Here is a 26,443-nt window from a genome sequence, read left to right on the forward strand (position 1 = left end):
GGTGAGTATGCAGTGTTTTTTTTTTTTTATATTCAGGGGGGTCCTTACCTACATACAGGGGTCAATCAAAATACAGGGAGTCCCAATATACAGGTGGCAAACTACATATGGGGGCAAGCTACCTGTATGGGGGTTATATATACAACTACATATGGGGGGAGGAACTATCGACCGTGGCAACTTCCTCCAGACTGACTGAAAAAAGCAGTAGCAAGAAGCAGTTCCAGCCATCACATTAGAGCCATCACATATCAAATATATCAACTTATTTCAAGTTGATAATTTCTATGGCTCAGGAATGATTGAAAAATATCCAAATGGCCCTCGGCAGTAAGTCGGTCCCACACGATCGTTTTACCTCCATACATACAGAGCAGTAAAACAGTACCCATTAAAGCCTATGGGATCATACAGTACATCTTTGATTCCCATTACACGAAGGGTTACATCTGAAGATTCTGAATTCCTTCACCTTGTAAATAGAAAAACTATATTGCAACATTTCAATTAGTTATCCCGAGAGACGATTGTGTAGCAGTTTTTTACGCAATATTTACTCAGCTTAAACACATGGTACATAATGCAGAAATACAGCCGGAGAATTCCAGACGGCCATTCCACCGCCGTGACTAATTCCCACCACTTCTGTATCAATAGACGTGCAGAGCCTTTCAGCTGGCTGACTGAGAAAATGCCTAATGTTCAAGCAACACAATATCAGCCGCATGGTGCGACCTCAGCTGAGATATCCTATAGCCAACCAAGCTCCTCAGATATTTACAGGTGTTTTGGCTGAGGCTGCTTTCACACATTTTACAGGCAGTGTCATCTTTCATATTAGAAAACTATAACGTTTGCTAAAACTATATAAAAAAAAATTACAAACTTAATTTTTCAAATTTTTTCAGAATATTTAACCCAATTTTTCATAGAAAATTTTGTAACTGGAAACCATTGGATCCCAAACTATGAAGGAGGTTTTATTGTGCACCGTATGTTAGCACACATAGGTCTCTGCATAGTTCAATATAAAGGATTAACACCACATTTTTAGGATAGAAATTGGTTCCATCTATAGTATAAGATTGTTTAAAACAAATTCTCAATGTATTCAAACACACTAGGAGACGTTGCCACAAGCAGCCATGTGGACTTGCCTTAAAGGCATATTCCCATCCACAGGATATACCATCAGCGTCTGATAGGTGCAGGTCCCACCTGTGTCCACAACTGGGACCCCTAGGCCCCATCGGCCAGGCTGTTAAGGCCTGAATAAAAAAAACTGCTGGGGGGGGGGGGATAGAAATAGAAAAAAAGCCATACTTACCTAGCTTGGGTCTCCCACTGCTCCTGTTCCCCTCTATGTGGTCCCCGATCTTCCCTCTGCTTCCAAGACTAGTGCTCGGTGTAGGACCTGCCAGCTCAGCCAATGGGACACTGCTGATTTGGTAGGTCCTGCACCAAACCCTTGTCTTGGAAGCAGGAAGAAGAGAGAGAGGAACGGGGAACCGGCAGAATACCTCTTTAATGAGAGTTGAAGAAACAGCGGAACCCCGAGCTATACCGGATCTGTAATTGCCGAGTGACCGAAACAGCATATGCCCATGTAATTTTTTGGGGGTCCAAGATTCTGTGATCATCAACTTCATAATATATCTTTATAAAGGTGGGAGCTTAAAAAAAAAAAAATGTCTGATTTTGAGCTATGTATCTAAAATACTAAACCCTTACACTCCAGCCGCAACTTTTTGGACCTGTTTCTGGTCAGTCAGTATTTTCTTTTTTTTACTAAAAACCCAACATGACATGGTTTGAATCAACAATGAAGATGTTCCATACAGAGATCCTACATGAGATGCAAGACAAAAACTTACAAATGTAACTATAATGCTAATAAAAAAAATGCTCTAAAGTTATGGTTACCAGGTTAACAAGTAGTTGTTGAGGCGGCATTAAATTGCTGAGTACAATACAAGCGCCATTAACATTTGTCCCCATTGTTGTCATGGTGGCCTAGACCCACTATCATGGGATAAGTATGTGATGACCCCATATGTCCACACTTATCAGGATTTCACACAATCTGGAGCAATGTCATGCGAATGAGCAGGAAATTACTAGAAAAACAACAAGGGCGTTATGACAGCTACCCTGTCAACCTACGGGGGCGGAAGGATAAAGAAGCCATCTCATAATATAGTTGCTAGGGCCACTCAGCCTGGGAAGGTCACAGGCATTCACCAGATCTGTTCACCCATTTGTAATGGACGTTTTACAACCACGTAGACCCTACACATGCCATCGGATTATGAGGTCAAGGGTTCAACCCATAAGAAAGGCCAAGTTAGGCCTAAGTCACAAATCTCAGTAGTAGACAGAAGAGTCCATGAGTAATGACCTAACCCAACCCCCAACCTTGCTATCCCCAAAGAAATATGGGAATTCCCAAATTGTGGAATAGTGGGAGACATGTCCGGGTGATTGCTAACCACCCCCGGCAATTAGCCATCTTTTCAACCCCGGGACTTTTAGTGCAATTTGCATACACTTAATGAGACATCTATTTGGCAGACATTTTATTTACGAGCTTAACCATTTGGAGACTTAGACATGGGTTGGAAGATAAAATCCAGGGCATATTGCAGTACCAGTGACTTGAATGAGATTTTAGGAATTCTCATTTAGATTCTGTGGATATACTACAGATTTATTGCAGATTTTTCCCCATAAACTTCAATGGTGAAGTCGACATCTGCCATACAATCGCCCCACAATCCAGGCGCTTTGGTCCAGATTTGCTGCTGTAGATTAACATGCCAAAGTACTGTGATAAACTAATAGAAAGTTAGAAGAATTACCTGAAATACGACCAGTTATGGGCACTATCCGTATAACCAGACAGCACTAGTATGGTAGCACCAACATAGCCAAATAACAACATATTTGCAACCATTGTCCTTGCTAACAGTAAAAACACTGTTTGTACCACTAGTTAAAGGGAAATCATCTAGAATTTATTTTGCTGATTAGCGCCAGATAAGGAAACATGTTGTTTTTTTTCTTATTTGTTTCTATTTTCTTATTGCATTTTTTTTTTTACATTATTATGGTGCCAGCCGTTTTGCCTGAGCTGTTTTTAACAGCATTTAGAGATATACTTTACAGAAGGACCCATAGACATAGACAATAATAGACTGAACCTCTCCCAGTCATACAAATTGGAAATGTTACTGGATATGTTCAGTGACCTTTTCACAGACCGTTCTACAGAGAGGGTTAGGCTGATCTGTGAGCAACATCTATTGTATGTGCTGCAAGAAAAAAGTACTTAAATGTGAGTCTTGTTTCCTTCCTTCATTCCCTCCTATCCCTATCATCCCAACACCAGTGGTTGACAGAGAAGTACCTACCTATAGGTTGTGTGTGGCAATGCAGCTGAGCACCATGCAGTTCAATCCAGCTTTTGTTTTGTGCTTAAAGGGGTACTCCGGTGGCAGAAAGTTAAACAGATTTGGAAATTACTTCTATTTGAAAATCTTAATCCTTCCAGTACTTATCAGCTGCTGTATGCTACAGAGGAAGTTCTTTTCTTTTTTAATTTATTTTCTATCTGAACACCGTCCTCTCTGTTGACACCTCTGTCCATGTCAGGAACTGTCCAGAGCAGGAGAGGTTTGCTATAGGGAATTGTTCCTACTCTGGACAGTTCCTGACATGGACAGAGGTGTCAGCAGAGAGCACTGTTTCAGGCTAGAAAGAAATTTAAAAAGAAAATAACTTTCTCTGTATTATACAGCAACTGATAAGTACAGGAAGGATTACGATTTTTAAATACAAGTTTTTTTGCACCAGTTACTTCTATTTAAAAATCTTAATCCTTCCAGTACTTATCAGCTGCTGTATGCTCCAGAGGAAGTTGATTTGTTCTTTTCTGTCTGACCACAGTGCTCTCTGCTGACACCTTTGTCCCTATCAGGAACTGTCCAGAATAGGAGCAAATACTTATAGCAAGACTCCTGCTCTGGACAGTTCCCGAAATGGACAGAGGTGTCAGCAGAGAGCACTGTGGTCAGACTGAAAAGAACAACTCAACTTCTTCTGGAGCATACAGCAGCTGATAACTACTGAAAGGGTTAAGATTTTTAATAAAAGAAGTTGTGGTAGCAGGGTGTGATGAGGGCAGATGTTGTTACCCTAGGGGCAGATGGCATTAACCCCTTGTATTTGTGACGCCAGGTGTGGTTTAGCCTAAAAGCACCCGAAGGTATACCGCTGGATCCTGGGCTAGGCACGGGGGGCAATAAAGACTCCGATGCCAAGTTACAGACAACGGTAGCTTTACTGAGGGTAGACAGAAGGTAAAGTCTATACAGTTCAGCCAGGGCCCAAGGAGGTGAACAGTGACGCAGAGACCTTAAGGGCTTGCTGGGACTTGTATTAGGATTGGACAATTCAATGCAGACCGCGCTGACTTCACAGATGACAGGGACTGACTTGACTCATAAAGCTGTGACTTTATCTTACTTGACTTGATGGCGGCTGCAGAACTGGACTTTGAGGTCTCCAACACTCAGGACACACACACTAGACAAGACTGCACTGGACCTCAGCAGAAAGAGAGAAGCTCCACCCAGGGCTTATATGGGGGAGACTAGCAGGGAGCCCATAGGTCACTCTTGGGATCACCTGGTCACTGATATCTCCTGGGTAACAATCACATGACATAACTCTTAAAGATACATACATTTTATAATACAATACACTGCAGAACATATGTACAGGGGGGAAACAGGTGCAAGGGGCCCTGGGGACACTGAAGGAGGCTGCCTGACAGGACATCAAGGGGACGGGGTAACATCTCCTGTACTGGGCCACCACATAATTTACAAATCTGATCCGATTTGAAAAAAAAATAGTTTTCCACCAGAGTACCCCTTGACCATAATTAAAAAGACGTGGCTGCGATATTCAAAAAACCGCACTACACCTGTCCATGGGATACCTGGTATTGCAGCGCACAAATGCGTCCACTTATATCTATGTGTATGAGATACTTGGTACATCTTCTGTTGGAATTACCCCACTATCTTTGATCAGGTGGTTTAGGGTGTTTATTCTTGTGGTGTTGATGGGACAGCCCTCTCTTGACTGTCTCCTTATTCATTGCACTATTTTTGAGGTGACCTTTTACTGTAACATTAAAGGCTACGTTTTATGCCCCCCCCCCCCCTACTTTATATTGCAGCTCAGTCCAAGTAATATAAAAAAGGTCCAGGCGATAATACTACATACAACCTGTAGACAGGATTGGCACAGTTTTTGGAAGAAAACAAACATGTTTTTTTAAAGGGGTATTCCGGGCAAAAACATTTTATCCCCTATCCAACGTATAGGGGATAAGATGTTTGATCGCGGGAGGCCCGCTGCTGAGACCCCCACGCGATCTCCCTGCGGGTGCTGAATCTCCAGTTTCGGAAACCTCCAGGTTTCCGAGACTGGGGACGTGACATCACGCTACGCCTCCTCCATTCATGTCCTCCCATAGACATGAATGGAGGGGGCGTGGGGTGACGTCACGTCCCCAGTCCCGGAGGTTTCTGAAACTGAAGATTCAGCACCTGCATAGAATGCGGGTGCTGCAGGGAGATCGCGGGGGGGGGGGGGGGGGGGGTCTCAGCAGCGGGCCTTTGGATAGGGGCTAAAATGTTTTTGCCAGGAATACCCCTTTAATCCTGGACAATCCCTCGGAGTGAGTCTTGATAATAAAATAACTTTAATTGACATCATTTTTTTCTGTTTTTTTTTTTTTTTTTAATGCAACGGCCCTATAAAAATGTGTAATAATCCCACAGACCACAACATTGACACGTACTCAGTCTCATTCCACGGTGCTGGGATCTGACAAAGTAGGACTCAAAGTCTAAATATTTGGAAAGGTGTGTCATATTCCGAAAGATCACAGAGACCATCTGTTCCAATCACAGTGATAAGATGTAAGATTCCTCACAGTAAATACTTTGAATTCACTCCATTCCATTTAGATTACAATATTGGCGAAGGGCAAACAAGCTGGTTCTTTAGTCAGACGAATTACTCTTTGTGATTGTCCACTATGATAATAATTCATTACAATTACCATGAAGGGGGGGAAATCGCTGGGAAATTAAGGGAACACACCAGATAGATGTAAAACATTGAGTAATGCCTACTGTGGGCACTGAGGGGGCGGGGTTAAGGAACACCAATGAGAGGATCCCAGTGTCCTGTACCGCCCATTCGGATCCTTCACCAGGCATAGTATAGTTCTGAATGCAGTGTTCCTTTAAAGAATAAACATATAATAAAATATGACGTACACCATCTAGGGGCCTCCACCCTGCCTGCACAATTTATGGCTCCCATGAAAAAATATAAAGAGGTAAAAAAAAAAAATAAAAAAAAACACAAAAATGCTGCAGAAGCATACAGCATTGATTAACTATATGTCTCAGTTCTGAAACCACCAAAAATCCATCTGTTTTGGGGGTCTTAGTCCTGTAACTCCTGGTTATGCTTCCTGGTTGCTCAGCACTACAATGCCCAGAATGCATTGCTTCCCCTCAGCTCATCATCACAGCCCTTCCACCCTGCTTACTCCCCTCCCACAGAACTCTTGCCAGTTCCCTGCTAAGAGCTGCTGCAGAGCATCTCATTTCACAATAGACTTTTACACAATCAGAGAAGTTGCAGCACCTGGTATATTCATTTCCTGTCTGCTTCTCTTCCCCTGACATTGTTCTTCACAAGACAGCATGCTGTAAACTAGGGATCGACCGATTATCGGTTCGACCGATATTCACGATTTTGGACGTTATTGGCAATTACCTTGCCGATAATGCCCCGCCCCCCCCAGCCAGAGACCGCCGCCGCCCCTGCCCCATTGCCTCCTCCATCACCAGTTTTATAATTACCTGTTCCCGGGGTCCGCGCTACTTCTGGCTCCTGCGGCGTCCTGTGCTATTGCTGTGCTGTGCACCGTCAGTGCGCACAGTGACAACTCAGGACGCCGCCGGCGCCTGAAGTAGCGCGGACCCTGGGAACAGGTAGTTATAAAACCGGGGATGGGGGAGGCAATGGGGCAGCGGCGGTGTTTGGACTCAGGACCGGCAGGGGGAGAGAAGCGGGTGGTGGCGGTCTCTGGCCAGAGGATAGGCAGGGGGGCAGCGGCGGTGGTGTTTGGACTCAGGAGGACCCCAGGACAGGCAGGGGGAGAGAAGGGGGTGGCGCCGGTCTCTGGCCCCATAAAAGCCGCTGCAGTTCATTGATTTAAAGCGCCCGCTTTAAATCATTGATCTGCAGAGGTTTCTGCGGGGCCAGGGGGGGCTTAGAGATAGCCAATAACTTATAGCGGAATATCGGTATAAGTTATTCTCTGTCAGCCTCAAAGTTCACAGATTATCGGTATCGGCCCTAAAAAATCTATATCGGTCGTAAATAAACCTCATTCTTACTAAATGTCCCAATAAAGAGATACAGTATGTGTATATGGAGATATAGGCTGTAGGGGCTGGTCAGATGTGATGACATCACTCATGGGGTGGGGCTAGAGCTCAGAGACAAGATCCAGCCATGCCTCCTGAGACAGCAGAGGATAATGCATCATCACACTGATAATGAGAGGACTACATAACTTCCTGTCAGGGGTGAATCATGTAAAAACATTGTGATGCCATTAAAATTTGTAAAAACAATATATTAATAAGTTATATATCTTCGGTTGATCGTGGGTCTTATTTAAATTAACATTTTTGATACCGGAATACCCCTTTATACCTCCTCCAGAAGGAGAAAATGTTCTCATACTGTTCAAACCAGGGTCTCCTCCAAAATATAGAGCCAGTCAGACTTATAGATCAATATATTACATACAAAGAACATAAAATATTCAACAGTATAAAAGGTAGATATGAGAGAAGCCGTACAGTATAAGCCATATACAGAATAATCTATCATTTAGGGAAAACCAAGAGACCAGATGCACAAACATGACATGCATAGAAATCCAGGCACGTGGTGGCCTGGTCTGAACCGACCCCCTCCCCCAGCCGCAGTACATACATACTATAAAAGACCATTTAAAAGTACTGATGACAGGTACCGTATATTAACTGCACTCCAGCCATCCAGATAAAGAGTTTTAATTTAGATTTGAAGACAGATGTAGAGAGATATTAAAGCAGGATAAGCTGCGGGGGCTCCAGAGGTTAGGATCAGATATTTGGAAAGGTTAAACGCAGATCAGATGATCGCTGTACGGAGGAGTGAACACACACTGCGCACTATATGGGAGATATACAGCAGTGTACAGAGGAGTGAAAACACACTGCGCACTATATAGGAGATATACAGCAGTGTACGGAGGAGTGAACACACACTGCGCACTATATAGGAGATATACAGCAGTGTACAGAGGAGTGAAAACACACTGCGCACTATATAGGAGATATACAGCAGTGTACGGAGGAGTGAACACACACTGCGCACTTTATAGGAGATATACAGCAGTGTACGGAGGAGTGAACACACACTGCGCACTATATAGGAGATATACAGCAGTGTACGGAGGAGTGAACACACACTGCGCACTATATGGGAGATATACAGCAGTGTACAGAGGAGTGAACACACACTGCGCACTATATAGGAGATATACAGCAGTGTACAGAGGAGTGAACACACACTGCGCACTATATAGGAGATATACAGCAGTGTACAGAGGAGTGAACACACACTGCGCACTATATAGGAGATATACAGTAGTGTACGGAGGAGTGAACACACACTGCGCACTATATGGGAGATATACAGCAGTGTACAGAGGAGTGAACACACACTGCGCACTATATAGGAGATATACAGCAGTGTACAGAGGAGTGAACACACACTGCGCACTATATAGGAGATATACAGCAGTGTACAGAGGAGTGAACACACACTGCGCACTATATAGGAGATATACAGCAGTGTACGGAGGAGTGAACACACACTGCGCACTATATAAGAGATATACAGCAGTGTACGGAGGAGTGAACACACTCTGCGCACTATATAGGAGATATACAGCAGTGTACGGAGGAGTGATCACACACTGCGCACTATATAGGAGATATACAGCAGTGTACGGAGGAGTGAACACACTGCGCACTATATAGGAGATATACAGCAGTGTACAGAGGAGTGAACACACTGCGCACTATATAGGAGATATACAGCAGTGTACAGAGCAGTGAACACACACTGCGCACTATATAGGAGATATACAGCAGTGTACGGAGGAGTGAACACACACTGCGCACTATATAAGAGATATACAGCAGTGTACGGAGGAGTGAACACACTCTGCGCACTATATAGGAGATATACAGCAGTGTACGGAGGAGTGAACACACACTGCGCACTATATAGGAGATATACAGCAGTGTACAGAGGAGTGAACACACTGCGCACTATATAGGAGATATACAGCAGTGTACAGAGGAGTGATCACACACTGCGCACTATATAGGAGATATACAGCAGTGTACGGAGGAGTGAACACACTGCGCACTATATAGGAGATATACAGCAGTATACAGAATAGTGAACATACACTGCACACTATATAGGAGATATACAGCAGTGTACGGAGGAGTGAACACACACTGCGCACTATATAGGAGATATACAGCAGTGTACGGAGGAGTGAACACACACTGCGCACTATATAGGAGATATACAGCAGTGTACAGAGGAGTGAACACACACACTGCGCACTATATAGGACATATACAGCAGTGTACGGAGGAGTGATCACACACTGCGCACTATATAGGAGATATACAGCAGTGTACAGAGGAGTGATCACACACTGCGCACTATATAGGAGATATACAGCAGTGTACGTAGGAGTGAACACACACTGCGCACTATATAGGAGATATACAGCAGTGTACAGAGGAGTGAACACACACTGCGCACTATATAGGAGATATACAGCAGTGTACAGAGGAGTGAACACACACTGCGCACTATATAGGAGATATACAGCAGTGTACGGAGGAGTGATCACACACTGCGCACTATATAGGAGATATACAGCAGTGTACGGAGGAGTGAACACACACTGCGCACTATATAGGAGATATACAGCAGTGTACGGAGGAGTGAACACACTGCGCACTATATAGGAGATATACAGCAGTGTACAGAGGAGTGATCACACACTGCGCACTATATAGGAGATATACAGCAGTGTACAGAGGAGTGAACACACACTGCGCACTATATGGGAGATATACAGCAGTGTACAGAGGAGTGAACACACACTGCGCACTATATAGGAGATATACAGCAGTGTACAGAGGAGTGAACACACACTTCGCACTATATAGGAGATATACAGCAGTGTACAGAGGAGTGAACACACACTGCGCACTATATAGGAGATATACAGCAGTGTACAGAGGAGTGATCACACACTGCACACTATATAGGAGATATACAGCAGTGTACAGAGGAGTGATCACACACTGCGCACTATATAGGAGATATACAGCAGTGTACGGAGGAGTGAACACACTGCGCACTATATAGGAGATATACAGCAGTGTACGGAGGAGTGAACACACACTGCACACTATATAGGAGATATACAGCAGTGTACAGAGGAGTGATCACACACTGCGCACTATATAGGAGATATACAGCAGTGTACGGAGGAGTGAACACACTGCGCACTATATAGGAGATATACAGCAGTGTACAGAGGAGTGATCACACACTGCGCACTATATAGGAGATATACAGCAGTGTACAGAGGAGTGATCACACACTGCGCACTATATAGGAGATATACAGCAGTGTACGTAGGAGTGAACACACACTGCGCACTATATAGGAGATATACAGCAGTGTACAGAGGAGTGAACACACTGCGCACTATATAGGAGATATACAGCAGTGTACAGAGGAGTGAACACACACTGCGCACTATATAGGAGATATACAGCAGTGTACGGAGGAGTGAACACACACTGCGCACTTTATAGGAGATATACAGCAGTGTACGGAGGAGTGAACACACACTGCGCACTATATAGGAGATATACAGTAGTGTACGGAGGAGTGAACACACACTGCGCACTATATAGGAGATATACAGCAGTGTACAGAGGAGTGAACACACACTGCACACTATATAGGAGATATACAGCAGTGTACAGAGAAGTGAACACACACTGCGCACTATATAGGAGATATACAGCAGTGTACGGAGGAATGAACACACACTGCGCACTATATAGGAGATATACAGCAGTGTACGGAGGAGTGAACACACACTGCGCACTATATAGGAGATATACAGCAGTGTACGGAGGAGTGAACACACACTGCACACTATATAGGAGATATACAGCAGTGTACAGAGGAGTGAACACACACTGCGCACTATATAGGAGATATACAGCAGTGTACAGAGGGGTGAACACACACTGCGCACTATATAGGAGATATACAGCAGTGTACAGAGGAGTGAACACACACTGCACACTATATAGGAGATATACAGCAGTGTACAGAGGAGTGAACACACACTGCGCACTATATAGGAGATATACAGCAGTGTACGGAGGAGTGAACACACACTGCGCACTATATAGGAGATATACAGCAGTGTACAGAGGAGTGAACACACACTGCGCACTATATAGGAGATATACAGCAGTGTACGGAGGAGTGAACACACACTGCGCACTATATAGGAGATATACAGCAGTGTACGGAGGAGTGAACACACACTGCGCACTGTATAGGAGATATACAGCAGTGTACGGAGGAGTGAACACACACTGCGCACTATATAGGAGATATACAGCAGTGTACAGAGGAGTGAACACACACTGCGCACTATATAGGAGATATACAGCAGTGTACGGAGGAGTGAACACACACTGCGCACTATATAGGAGATATACAGCAGTGTACAGAGGAGTGAAAACACACTGCGCACTATATAGGAGATATACAGCAGTGTACGGAGGAGTGAACACACACTGCGCACTATATAGGAGATATACAGCAGTGTACAGAGGAGTGAACACACACTGCGCACTATATAGGAGATATACAGCAATGTTTTATATAGAAAAGGGGCTCGTGCATATGGGCAAAAACATCACCTTTGTGCAGCGCTGAGGGCGCAGAAAGGTCTTTATACTATATGAGGGCACAAAAGGAGGCCTAACACTATACAAGGGCACACAAGGGCCTAATACTATATGAGGACCCAAGGGGAGTCCTAACACTATATGAGGGGCCTAACACTATATGAGGGCACAGAGGGGCCTAACACTATATGAGGGCACAGAGGGGCCTAATACTATATGAGGGCACAGAGTGGCCTAACACTATATGAGGGCACAGAGGGGCCTAACACTATATGAGGGCACAGAGGGGCCTAACACTATATGAGGGCACAGAGGGGCCTAATACTATATGAGGGCACAGAGTGGCCTAACACTATATGAGGGCACAGAGGGGCCTAACACTATATGAGGGCACAGAGGGGCCTAATACTATATGAGGGCACAGAGAGGCCTAACACTATATGAGGGCACAGAGGGGCCTAACACTATATGAGGGCACAGTGGGGCCTAACACTATATGAGGGCACAGAGGGGCCTAATACTATATGAGGGCACAGAGGGGCCTAATACTATATGAGTATACAAGGGGAGTCCTAACACTATATAAGGGCACAGAGGGGCCTAATACTATATGAGGACTCAAGGGGAGTCCTAACACTATATGAGGTCACAGAGGGGCCTAATACTATATGACAGTAGAGAGCGAGGCCTGATCTTATATGAGGACACAAAGGGGAGTCCTAACACTATATAAGGGCACAGAGGGGCCTACCACTATATGAGGGCACACAAGGGCCTAATACTATATGAGGACCCAAGGGGAGTCCTAACACTATATGAGGGCACAGAGGGGCTACCACTATATGAGGGCACAGATGGGCCTACCACTATATGAGGGCACACAAGGGCCTAATACTATATGAGGACCCAAGGGGAGTCCTAACACTATATGAGGGCACAGAGGGGCCTACCACTATATGAGGGCACAGATGGGCCTACCATTATATGAGGGCACACAAGGGTCTAATACTATATGAGGACCCAAGGGGAGTCCTAACACTATATGAGGGGCCTAATACTATATGACAGCAGAGAGGAAGGCCTAATATTATATGAGAGGAGGAAACAGCTGGTACTGGGATAACCTGGCGAGGCTACCGCAGTATTCCGGCAGAAAATTCCGATTTCGGGTGAAGGCGCACACCAGAGAGTAGTGATCAAAAGCAGGCTTTATTGAGTATAAAAACTTGCAGTGCACATGGGACAATGGGTTTCAAAGGTTCATCCTTCTTCAGGACCTGCAAGTCTATGGGAGTTCTGGCGATGCCGTATACCACTCATCTTATCTTATAGGAACGGAAGATAATGCATGTCTATGGGAGTTTGGAAAAATCTGTATACTGCTAGCTTTAGCTGAGCGGAACGCAAGTTAAAGGGGTTCTCCGGTGCTTAGACATCTTATCCCCTATCCAAAGGATAGAGAATAAGATACCTGATCGCGGGAGTCCCGCAGCTGTGGACATCCGTGATCATGCACACGGCACCCCGTTGGTAATCAGTCCCCGGAGCGTGTTCGCTCTGGGTCTGATTATGGGCGACTACAGGGCCGGCAGCTATCACGCCCCCTCCCGTAGGCTTGCATTGAGGGGCGGAGCATGACTTCACACGGGGGCGGAGGCGTGATGTCACACGCCGCCGGCCCTGTAGTCGCCCGTAATCCGACCCGGAGCGAACACGCTCCGGGGACTGATTACAAACGGGGTGCCGCGTGCATGATCACGGATGTCCCCAGCTGCGGGACTCCCGTGATCAGGCATCTTATCCCCTATCCATTGGATAGGGGATAAGATGTCTAAGCATGGGAGAACCCCTTTAATGCATGTCTATGAGAGTCATCACAATTCTGTTTTCTGTTTGCTTCTGCTGAGCGAAACGGAAGTTAATGCATGTCTATGGGTGTTCCGGCAATGCTGTATACCGCTCACTTTAGCTAAGAGCAACGGAATTGAATGCAAGTGTATGGGAGTTAAAGGGGTAACACAGAGCTCTTTGCTGAATCATGACCACAGTGCTCTCTGCTGACATCTCTGTCCATTTTAAGAACTGTCCAGAGTAGGAGAAAATCCCCATAGCAAACATATGCTGATCTGGACAGTTCCTAAAATGGACAGAGATGTCAGCATAGAGCACTGTGGTCTTGATGTCAGCAGAGAGCACTGTGTTCCAAAAAGAAAATAATTTCCTCTGTAGTATTCATCAGCTAATAAGTACTGGAAGGATTAAGATTTTTTAATAGAAGTAATTTACAAATCTGTTAAACTTTCTGGCACCAGTTGATTTAAAAAAAAAAAAAGTTTTCCACCGGCGTACCCCTTTAAGTCAATTCTGTATAACGCTAGCTTTAGCTGAGCGCAACAGGAGTGAATGCATGTCTATGGGAGTTCCGGCAATGCTGTATGGGAGTTAAAGGGGTACTCCGCCCCTAGACATCTTATCCCCTATCCAAAGGATAGGGGATAAGATGTCAGATCGCTGGGGTCCCGCTGCTAGGGACCCCCGGGATCGCCGCTGCGGCACCACGCTATCATTACTGCACAGAGTGAGTTCACTCTGCATGTAATGACGGGTGATACAGGGGACGGAGCATCGTTACGTAATGGCTCCGCCCCTCGTGATGTCACCGCCCGCCCCCTCAATACAAGTCAATGGGACGGGGCGTGGCGGTTGTCACGCCCCTGCCATAGACTTGCATTAAGGGGGCGGGGTGTGATGCCACGAGGGGCGAAGTCACGATGTCACGCTGCTCCGTCCCCTGTATCGCCTGTCATTACGCGCAGAGCGAACTCCCTCTGTGCAGTAATGATAGCATGGTGCCACAGCGGCGATCCCGGGGGTCCCTAGCAGCGGGACCCCAGCGATCTGACATCTTATGCCCTATCCTTTGGATAGGGGATAAAATGTCTTAGCGCCGGAGTACCCCTTTAAGGCAGTTCTGTATAAAGCTAGATTTAGCTGAGCGAAACAGAAGTTAATGCAAATCTATAGGAGTTCCGGCAATTCCGTATACCGCTCGCATCAGTTAAAGGATATTTTGATGTCCCTATGGCCTAACAGGTAACATACAAATTATTAACTTTTTGGGTGTACACACACAGGGACTCCTAAAAAAAATGATGGTCGCAACCCAAAACCTATTATGGTTTCCGCCACCCTCATTTTCCTATGAAAAGCCCTTCTGCTTGGTGAGGCGGGACCAGCACATAAATATTTTCAGTCCTATCCCCATCACTGCCACTTCCTCTTTGATGTCATTAAGCTCTTTGTAGAAATCATATATGCTAGACACACAATAAACACAATGGAGCTACCCACATGAAAGGCCTTGTAAAAAAAAAACACAGACACCACGCGCAAATTACCGCCAAACGGCACTTAACTTATTACTCTTGCAAAGAAAGGATTAGGGCAAGCTTTTCATAAAAAAAACATACACACAAATTACAGCAATAAATATATATATATTTTTTTGCAAGGTGGCAGCTCTTGTAATGACTTTTTTGTGTCGACAATTACATCATCGTTCTACCTCCTCCGAGACGTGAACATCTTAAAGGGGTGGAAAAGATTTTTTTTTTTCTAAATCAACCGAGGGCAGAAAGTTAAACAGATTTGTAAATTACTTCTATTAAAAAATCTTAATCCTTCCAGTACTTATCAGCTGCTGTATAATACAGAGGAAGTTCTTTTCGGTCTGACCACAGTGCTCTCTGCTGACACCTCTGTCCATTTCAGGAACTGTCCAGAGCAGGAGAGGTTTGCTGTGGGAAATTGTTCCTGCTCTGGACAGTTCCTGACATGGACAGAGGTGTCAGCAGAGAGCACTGTGGACTGACAGAAAAGAAATTCAAAAACAAATGAACTTCCTCTGTATTATACAGCAGCTGATAAGTACTGGAAGGATTAAGATTTTTTTAATAGGAGTAATTAACAAATCTGTTTAACTTTCTGGCACCAGTTGATTTAAAAAAAAAAAAAATAAAATGTTTTCCACCGGAGTACCCCTTTAAAGGTGCTGCGTTTTGGGGAAGCAACTCGGATCAGGAAACAGGAGGTCACCGAAGCAACCTACAGGTGTTTAGCTATAGGGCAGTGTTTCCCAAAGTGCCTCCCGCTCTTTGAAAACTATAACTCCCAGCATGCCCAGACAGCCAAAGGCTGAACCTAAGCACCCATTCACACTGCAAAGCCAAGTGACCCAATCTGGCGGCCCACAGAAACCTTACGTATCCATATTACAGGTCCATTTGGGTGCTGCCACATGGCTCTCCAGGCATGCTGGGAGTTATAGTTTTGCAACAGCTGGTTGGGAATCACTGTTGTAGAGACATGTCAAAGGTTTTCATCTGTCAGGGTCTGAGTGTTCAGGCCCCGAACGAGTCGGAAAAAAAAGAGCTCCCTAAGCATGTTGACTCTCGGCTCTGTGTCACATGACCGAGACTAACTTAGAATGTAAGTCATAAAGATCGGTCAGAATCTGACATGTCTTGAGGACATGTCAAAAGTTTTTTTAAAGCAACAGATACACTTTAAACCAAGCTTTTTTTTGTTTACAGTAAAAATGTGCAATTTGTACTATAGGTCTACCTTTAGTCACTAACTTGCCCTAACTTTGCAGACTACTCTTCCCTGGTCCTGTCCAAGTCTTATTCCACAGAGAGATGGATTTTGCAAGCTGCCACCTTGCAAAAAAAAAAAAATTGTTTACAGAGGAAGAGGTTCTACGTTTGCTGTCTAAAGTGAAGACAAATAAGTCACAGGGGCCTGATGAGATACACCCAAAATTATTAAAAGAGCATAGAGGTGAGCTAGCAAAACCGTTACCAAATTTATTTAACCAATCACTGGTAACAGGAGTCGTCCCGGAAGATTGGAAATTAGCAAATGTCGTGCCCATTAACAAGAAAGGTAGTAGGGAGGAATCAGGCAACTATAGGCCAGTAAGTCTGACATCAATAGTGGGGAAATGAATGGAAACCCTATGAAAGGATAGGATTGTGGAACATCTAAAATCCCATGGATTGCAAAATGAAAAAAAACATGGGTTTACTTCAGGGAGATCATTTTTTTGACTGGGTGACTAAAATAATAGATAGCGGAGGGGCAGTAGACATCGCATATCTAGATTTTAATAAGGCTTTTGACACTGTCCCACATAGAAGACTTATCAATAAACTGCAGAAATTGAGCTTGGACTCCCATATTGTTTAGTGGATTAGGCAGTGGCTGAGTGACAGACAACAGTTGTATTCAAAGCAAGGTCTTGTTACCAGTGGGGTACCTCAGGGATCTGTACTGGGACCAATTTTGTTCTTAATCCTTCTAGTACTTTTTAGGGTATGTGTACTAAAGAGAAATGCAAAAAAGAAATGCATTTCCTCTGATGTCATGACCACAGTGCTCTCTGCTGACCTCTGCTGTCCATTTTAGGAACTGTCCAGAGCAGCATATATATGCTATGGGGATTTTCTCCTGCTCTGGACAGTTCCTAAAATGGACAGCAGAAGTCAGCAGAGAGCACTGAGGTCATGACATCACAGGAAATGCACTTCTTTTTTGGATTTCTCTTTAGCATACAGCCCATGAAAAGTACTGGAAAAATTAAGATTTTTTAATAGAAGTGATTTACAAATATGTTTAACTTTCCGGCACCAGTTGATTTAAAAAATGTTTTTTTTCATGGGAGTACCCCTTTAAGGACCAAGCCCATTTTGACCTTAATCCCTTAAACGGTAGCTCCCACCATCCTATATTTTTTTTCTGTCCCTGCCTATTGCCTATCTATCCCTAATCCCCTCCCTGCTTTAAATTTTATTTTTTACTATATTATAAATAACTTTTTGTCTGCCTGGTAGTTTGCTCACTACCAGGCAGACTTCCCCATTGGGCTGATGTCCGGTATTAACCCTTTAGATGCCGTGATCAAAGTTGATTGCGGCGTCTAAAACGGGAGAAATTCATACCGGTGAAATCGCGGCGTCCCGAACAGCTGAGCGGACAGCGGGAGGTGCCTTACCTTCTTCCCAGCTGTCTGATCAGTGTTTGATTGCTCCAAGCCTGAAATCCAGGCTTGATCAATCAAGCACAGAAAACACTGATCAATGCATTCCTATGGCAATGCATTGAACAGTGCCTGCAATCAGTGTATGCAATGTTGTAGCCCCTAGAGGGGGCGATAACACTGCACTAAAAAAGTAAAAAAATAAAAAAGTTAATAAATGTGATTTAACCCCTTCCCTAATAAAAATTAGAATCACCACCATTTTCCCCATTTAAAAAACTGTGTAAACAAAAAAATAAAGAAACAAATGTGGTATAGCCATGTGCGTAAATATCTGAACTATAAAAATATATTGTTAATTAAACCGCATGGTCAATGGCGTACGCTCCCCAAAAAATTCTAAAGTCCAAAATAGCATATTTTTGGTCACTTTTAATACCATTAAATTTTTTTATTAAAAAGCAATCAAATATCCGATCAAAACAAAAATGATACCGATAAAAACTTCAGATCACGGTGCAAAAAATGAGCCCTCATACCGCCCCGTGTGCGGGAAAATATAAAAGTTATAGGAGGCATAGCACTGATCAGTGTTTTCAGCTATCTTCTGCTCTGGTCTGCTCGATCTCAGACCAGAGCAGAAGAAGGCGGTGGAGGCAGGTGAGAGGACCTCCATCCGCAATGTTAGCTTATCTGATACAACCGGCCTTGCCGCGGGCAATCAGATCAGCATAAAATGTAGCCGCGCTGCCGCAGATGCCGTGATCTGTATTGATCACGGCATCTGAGGGGTTAATGGCAGACATCCGCGCGATCGTGGATGTCGGACATTACCGGCGGGTCCCTGGCTGCTATCAGCAGCCAGGACCTTCCGCACATCACCCGATCATTGCTCTGATGCACGCGGTCATGTACAAGACGTAAATGTACGTCCTGGTGCGTGAAGTACCGCTGGTTGTTAAGGGGTTAATATCTTCATTAGTGATATTACAGACGGTCTCGATGGTAAGGTATTGGTCTTTTTGCTAATGACACACAGATATGTAACAGGGTTGATGTTCCTGGAGGGATACGCCAAATGGAAAACGATTTAGGCAAACTAGAAGAATGGTCAGAACTCTGGCACCTGGGGCGTAAAAACCCTCGGACAGAATATAGAATATTTTACACAGTCCTGACCTCTGAGGAAAGGGATTTAGGAGTAATTATTTCAGAAGACTTAAAGGTAGGAAGACAATGTACCGTATTTTTCGCCGTATAAGACGCACTTTTTCTCCCCCAAAACTGGGGGGGAAAAGTTGGTGCGTCTTATACGGCGAATACCTGCGGCCATCAATGGCCGGGACCAGCCGCTAATACAGGACATCACCGATCGCTGTGATGCCCTGTATTAACCCTTCAGATGCGACGATCAAAGCTGACCGCCGCGTCTGAAGCGAAAATAACACTAACCCGGCTGCTCAGTCGGGCTGTTCGGGACCGCCGCAGTGAAATCGCGGCGTCCCGAACAGCTTACAGGACACCGGGAGGGACCTTACCTGCCTCCTCGGTGTCTTCTACGTCCTGGGATCCCCTGCGCTCTCCTTCGACGTCATCACGTTGTCGCGCACGCCGTCATCCAATAGGAGCGGCGTGCGTAGCAGCGTGATGACGGCGACATGATGGCGGCGACGGAGAGCGTGGATCCCGGGGAAGAAGAAGTCTGGAGCGTCGGGGACACCACGGGGACGCGGCGACAGCGATGGAGCGACATCCAGGGCACCGGTGACGGGTCCGGAGCAGCGGGGACACGTGAGTACTACCTCCTATACCAGTTGCTTGGCCGGGCATGCTGTTTGGGCATGCTGGGAGTTGTAGTTTTGCAACATCTGGAGGTCCGCAGGTTGAAGACCACTGTTGGGTTCAGAATCTTTATTTTTTTAGATTTGGCACCTATAAATTGGGTGCGTCTTATACGCCGGTGCGTCCTATAGGGCAAAAAATACGGTAATAGAACAGCAGGAAATGCTAGCAGAATGCTTGGATCTAAAGGGAGAGGTATGAGCAGTAGAAAGAAAGAAGTGCTTATGGTGCCGTACAGAACACTGATGAGACCTCACTTGGAGTATTGTGCGCAGTACTGGAGGCCGTATCACCAAAAGGATATAGATACTCTAGAGAGAGTTCAGAGAAAGGCTACTAAACTAGTACATGGATTGCAGGAAAGTTTGACCTGTTGCCTTCTAAGGACCAGCTGGCTCGTCCTGAGACGGCAACCGTTGTATGGCCCGCGTTATACCGGCTGGCCCCCAGCTTATTCCTGTAGCTGGGGACTGGCATTAATAGCCGAAATGCAGCGATTGCTGCGGGCAGCTATTAACCCTTTAGATCACCTAAAGGGACATTAAAAACATCCCTGATGGTCCACTGGGTCCCCCACAGCGCAATTGCGGGAAGGGCGATCCACTTCTGAGGTAGCCGGAGCACTTACCTCTCCTCCAGGCTTTATTAATTGAGCGCAGACCACACAGATCAATGTGGTTCTATGAAACCACATTGATCTGTATGAGGAATCTAATGATTCCTTCTAAAAGTCCCCTAAGGGGACTAATAAAGTGTAAAAAAAAAAAAAAGTTGAATAAAAAAAACAAAAACAAAACATTAACCCCTTCCTTATTAAAAGTTTAAATCACTCCCCTTTTCCTAAATTCCATATAAAAAATATGTAACCATAATAAAAACGAACATATGTGGTATCGCCACATGCATAAATGTCCGAACCATAAAAATATATCATTAATTAAACCGCACGGTCAATGGCGTACAAGCAAAAAAAATTCATCAAAAAATGAATAAAAAGCGATCAAAAGTCCGATCAATACAAGAATGGTACCGCTAAAAACTTTAGATCATGGTGCAAATAATTAGCCCTTATACCGCCCCATACGCGGAAAAATTTAAAAGTTATAGGAGTCAGAAGATGAGAATTTTAAACGTATACATTTTCCTGCATGTAGTTATGATTTTTTCCAGAAGTAATACAAAATCAAACCTATATAAGTAGGGGATCATTTTAATCGTATGGACCTACAGAAAAAATGGAAGATGTCATTTTTACTGAAAAATGTACTGTGTAGAAGCGGAAGCCCACAAAATTTACAAAATGGTGTTTTTACTTCAATTGTGTTGCACAATGATTTCTTTTTTTTTTTGTTTTGCCGTAGATTTTTGGGTAAAATGACTGATATCATTACAAAGTAGAATTGGTGGCTCAAAAAATAAGCCATCATATGGATTTTGTGCAAAATTGAAAGGGTTGCGATTTTTAAAAGGTAAGGAGGAAAAAAAACAAAGTGCAAAAACGGAAAAATGCTCGGTCCTTGAAGAGTAGCTCCCACCATGTAACAAAAATGTTTCTGTCCCTGCCTAATGCCCATCTATCCCTAACCCCATCCCTGCCTTTAAAAATGTTTTTACCCCCTTAGAAATATATTTTTCCCCAGCAGGCACAATGTCACTGATGCTTGCTGGGGGGGGGAGACTTCCGCCTTAGCTCATCTATGCTGCGCTCCCATCGGGAACGCGCATAGATGAGGGGCCAATAGCACGGCAGGCTGCTTCGGGGTCTCCTCCTCCCTGTTTAGCAGTGTAGTGTTATCCAGAGAGGAGGAGTATAGGAGCATCGCCCACCTGACATGCTCACCGCCGAGACCTGGGACCGAAATGAAGTATGGGTAAGTGAAATAAGACCTCACTTACCCGTACAGGACATGTACAGTCCTGGAGCATCAGAGCAGCTCTGAGATTCAGTGCTGCGCTGCCTCCAGACTGTACATGACGGGGGTGGGCAGCCAATGAGCGCAGGCAGCTGCGAGGCCAGGCAGCCAATGAGGTTCATGACAGTGCCCATTTTCAGGGGTTAAAGGACCTTAACATGTACAGCTTGGAAGAAAGAAGAGACAGAGGGGATATGATAGAAACTTTTAAATACATGAAGGGAATCAACACAATAAAGGAGGAGAGCATATTTAAAAGAAGAAAAACCACAAGAGGACATAGTTTTAAATTAGAGGGGCGAAGGTTTAAAGTGATATCAGGAAGTATTACTTTACTGAGAAAGTAGTGGATGCATGGAATAGCCTTCCTGCAGAAGTGGTCGCTGCAAATACAGTGAAGGAGTTTAAACATACATGGGATAAGCATAAGGCTATCCTTCATATAAGATAGAGATAGACATAAGGCTATCCTTCATATAAGATAGGGATAGGCATAAGGCTATCCTTCATATAAGATAGAGATAGACATAAGGCTACCCTTCATATAAGATAGGGATAGGCATAAGGCTATCCTTCATATAAGATAGGGATAGGCATAAGGCTATCCTTCATATAAGATAGAGATAGACATAAGGCTATCCTTCATATAAGATAGAGATAGGTATAAGGCTATCCTTCATATAAGATAGAGATAGGCATAAGGCTATCCTTCATATAAGATAGAGATAGGTATAAGGCTATCCTTCATATACGATAGGGCCAGGGACTATTGATAGGATTCAGATTATTGGGCAGACTAGATGGGCCAAATGATTCTTATCTGCCGACTCATTCTATGCTTCTATGTTTGTTTCTTACCCTGATAAAGGCTAAAATGCTATGAAAAACCTGTATGCAATCTGGACTGCATATAATCCTCTGTACCTAACTAAGGAAAATGTTTCTTAAAGGGGTAGTCTGGCGAAAAATTTCTCTTTGGTAAGGGAGGGGGTTAGTAAAAAAAGAAAGAATTGTCTCTTACCTTCCTCCCTACCACACCGCTGCTGGTATAATGCAACTCCGCTGCCTGCTGTCTGGCACTTCCTGGGTTGCTGACATGACGCTACATGCCCATTCATCCAGTCAACGGCCAAATTGATGTTCCATCTCAGCTGCTGATAGGCTGAGCAGGCGTGTGACATCACGTTACGAAACCAGAAAAGTGCCAGACAACGGGAAGCATTATACCAGCAGTGGAAGTGAGGAAGGTAAGAGGCATTTCTCTTTTTTTAAATGGGCACTCTCATTAAAACAAATTTTTGCTATTGCCCTCTTTATGGTAAATAAAAAATCTTTCTAATGTACTTTGTTTAAAAAACAAATGAAGTTTTCTATGTTTTATTTGTGTTATAAAAAAAGCTGCCACTAGGTGTCTCCCTCCCTACTTGTCCAGAGCACTTGTCCATCTCTTACACAGACCTTGGACTCCTGCTGGAAGTCCAAAATCAGGAAATGCAGTCTGGAGTGCTGAGGGGGGGGGGGGGTGCAGCCTTAGACAATCATAGCTCATCTCACATTCAACTGCTCTGGGCTGAGTGTAGCAGAGTGAGGGAGGAAGTTCTCCCCTGTATGGCTACAGATGATGTCACGCCTGCTGGGGAACACCCCTTCCCAGTCTGTGAATCTGACTGAGCAGAAAACTAACAAATAATAAAAATAAAGGCAGGGGATGGTTTATCATCATGGGGGCAGTGAACTGGGAGGATTATAACATTTTACAAGATCATGACAGGTACTCTTTAATTAGAGAATTAATGAGAAGTTTTTTTGCCTCTTTAAGTACGCAATACAAATTTGAAAACAGGTCAATATCTTACTTCTGTACTGAGATATATCTGATTGAATATACAGGCCCAAAGCCTACTGCCAGGTCCTGAAGACAACGTACCCCCTGCAGTCTAATACAGTGTTGTCATGGAGATTTTGTCCATAGCAACCAATACCAGCTCACTTTTCATGTCTTAAATTGCTCTGGTAAAATGGAAACTGGACTGTGATTGTTTACTATGGACAAATCTGGCCAAACAACTCTTTTTTGTCCTGGTCATACCATATATTCAATGATACTATTCCCCAGATAGATTCCAATTCACACAAAGTTTCCAGGATGACGGATCCAGAGACTTTGACATATCCTCAGTAGTCTCTCTCAGTAGTACAGTCTCAGACTTTCGGCCTGTAACTCCAAACAATTCGCTGAGCTTGGCAACTTTTGGAGACACCATAGGGAATGAATGGAGTGCCGCTCACACATGTGTGCTGTGCTCCCCTTTTTTGAGGACCAACGTTTTGCCATTCTTGGGATTAGTGAGGGGTCCCAGAATTCAGACCCCAACTGATCAGCTTGTTATCCCCTATCCTGCGGATAGACGTTAACCTTTGGTGTTGGAAATCCTCCTCTGAAGTCAATGGGAGTTATACAAACCTATTTGGCTGTTTTTGGCTATCCAACAACCTCTGGTAGCCGCAACCAGGCCTTAAAGGGGTACTCCACTGGCCAGTGTGGAACTAAATGTTACGAACGCTGTTTTCACGCTGCGGGGATCGGCCATGCCCCTTCGTGACGTCACAACCTAGCCCCCTCAATGCAAGTCTATGCCCCCTCCCAAAGACTTGCATCGAGGGGGGCGTGGCCGTGACCTCACGAGGCGGCGTGTCTGTCCCCCGCAGAACAAACACAGCGTTCATAACATTTAGTGCCACACTGGCCAGTGGTTGCGGCTACCAGAGGTTGTTGGATAGCCTGTGGATAGACGTGGGCGGGCAGAGGGAGCACAGCATGGCACTGAGGGGGTGCAAGTAGGCGTAAATTGTAGTAAAAATCTACATCAGGTCAGGCTACTTCACGGGAAACCTCAGATTCACGTGATACATGGGCCTTTCAATGTATCAAGTGTGGTTATCATGGGCCACGGCAGATCCACAGCATGTGAATGTACATCAACAAGTAAAGCAAGCAAAATGGAACGTTCCTCCAAATGTTAAGACCATATGACATCTGACTGAAGTTTATATACATGAAGAAATCATGCAGGGAGAAGCCATGTTTGTTTTAGCAGTGATACATATGTAGGAACTGCCCCGGCCCTACCTCTCCACACCCATAACCCTCCTGCCCCCTCTCACAAAACACAGGAACAGCTAGAGATGACATCTTGATGTGACTGTCATGACAGATCGTAGGCCATGAAAGAAGAGACATGTTTGTGGACTTCTTCACTAGGATTTATGACCCGGCGATCAGTCTGGCATCCAATAGTCATGTCCGGGCTGTGAGAACGCAGGTTCTTGTAGGGACCCGGTGTGACATTTTGTGTACTGAGCAATAGTTTATGTGATAAAGCTCCTAAAACCTCATGGGGGCTACAACTAAGGCTATGCTTACACCAGAGTCGGCAGCTCCGTTCGAGGACTCAAAGTCCACAAAATCCGTTCAATTAAATAAAAATAAGGTAGCAGGCAGTATTTTTTTTTAAGGGTGTAGGTGCAAACCAGGTCACCCCCAGGTGCACGGACCAAACGTGGACTACATCCCACACGTATACACGTATGTAGTAAGGAAATGGATTTACAGTGCCAAACTCGTGAATAAGAGCTTTATTGGGTCGCCAAAGATGGAAGCATCAAACAGACTCTGGTAACATGACGCGTTTCGGCCTCAGGAAGGCCTTAGTCATACCACTATGACTAAAGTATTTTTATTTGTACCATTATAATCCTGTAAAATGGCAGACACCAGACGGATCCCACTGACCCCATTTAACTTATTGGTGTCTGTCATACAATGGACCATCCAGCTCCATTTACTGCTTTTGAACAGTATTTGCACTGACGATGTTAACTTGGCCTATGAATATACAAGGCTGTGTACCTCTTGTCCGCTACTTGAATATATAGGTGGTAATCAGTATGGCTGCATTATGGATTCTACAGGGGTTGGTGGGCAAAGCCCTTAAAGGGGTACTCCGCCCCTAGACATCTTATCCCCTATCCAAAGGATAGAGGATAAGATGTCTGATCGCAAGGGTCCCGCTGCTGGGACCCCCACGACCTTCGTGATGTCTCGGTCACGCCCCTTGTGATGTCATGCCACGCTCCTCCCCTACACTTGCATTGAGGGGAGGGGGCGTGACATCACCAGAGGCGTGGCTGTGACATCACGACCCCCGCCTCCCGCTCCAAGCGTTTGGAGCAAACACTGGGGCAGCGGAGTACCCCTTTAAGGCTGATCAGTCTGGATATGTTCACACTTATGGATATGGATATGTTCACAAAATATCCTGCATAGTTTTTCTAACTAAAAGGGGTATTCTCGTGATTTCTGAGACCCCCCACAATCTCCAGAATGGAGCCCTGACTCTTCGCACTGGATGAAGAGGGGGGTCGACCTGTATGACATCCATTGGCTATGGGACAATGTCGCTGGT

General features: G+C 44.8%; 1 protein-coding gene across 11 annotated transcripts in view; it reads right to left on the reverse strand.

Moving 5' to 3' along the window:
- WNT7B (Wnt family member 7B) overlaps positions 1 to 26,443 on the reverse strand; it is a 248,747-nt gene that overhangs the window by 49,340 nt on the left and 172,964 nt on the right. The window contains exon 1 of one of the 11 annotated variants that reach the window (XM_056517515.1): positions 24,112 to 24,130. The exons of the other annotated variants lie outside the window; for them this stretch is intronic. The gene's annotated coding sequence lies outside the window, so the exon portion shown is untranslated. Of the gene's footprint in view, positions 1 to 24,111; positions 24,131 to 26,443 lie in introns of those variants that run through there. 11 annotated transcript variants of the gene reach the window in all.

The sequence above is a fragment of the Hyla sarda genome, chromosome 4 (genome assembly GCF_029499605.1).
Source record: "Hyla sarda isolate aHylSar1 chromosome 4, aHylSar1.hap1, whole genome shotgun sequence".
Classification (NCBI taxonomy): Eukaryota; Metazoa; Chordata; class Amphibia; order Anura; family Hylidae; genus Hyla; species Hyla sarda.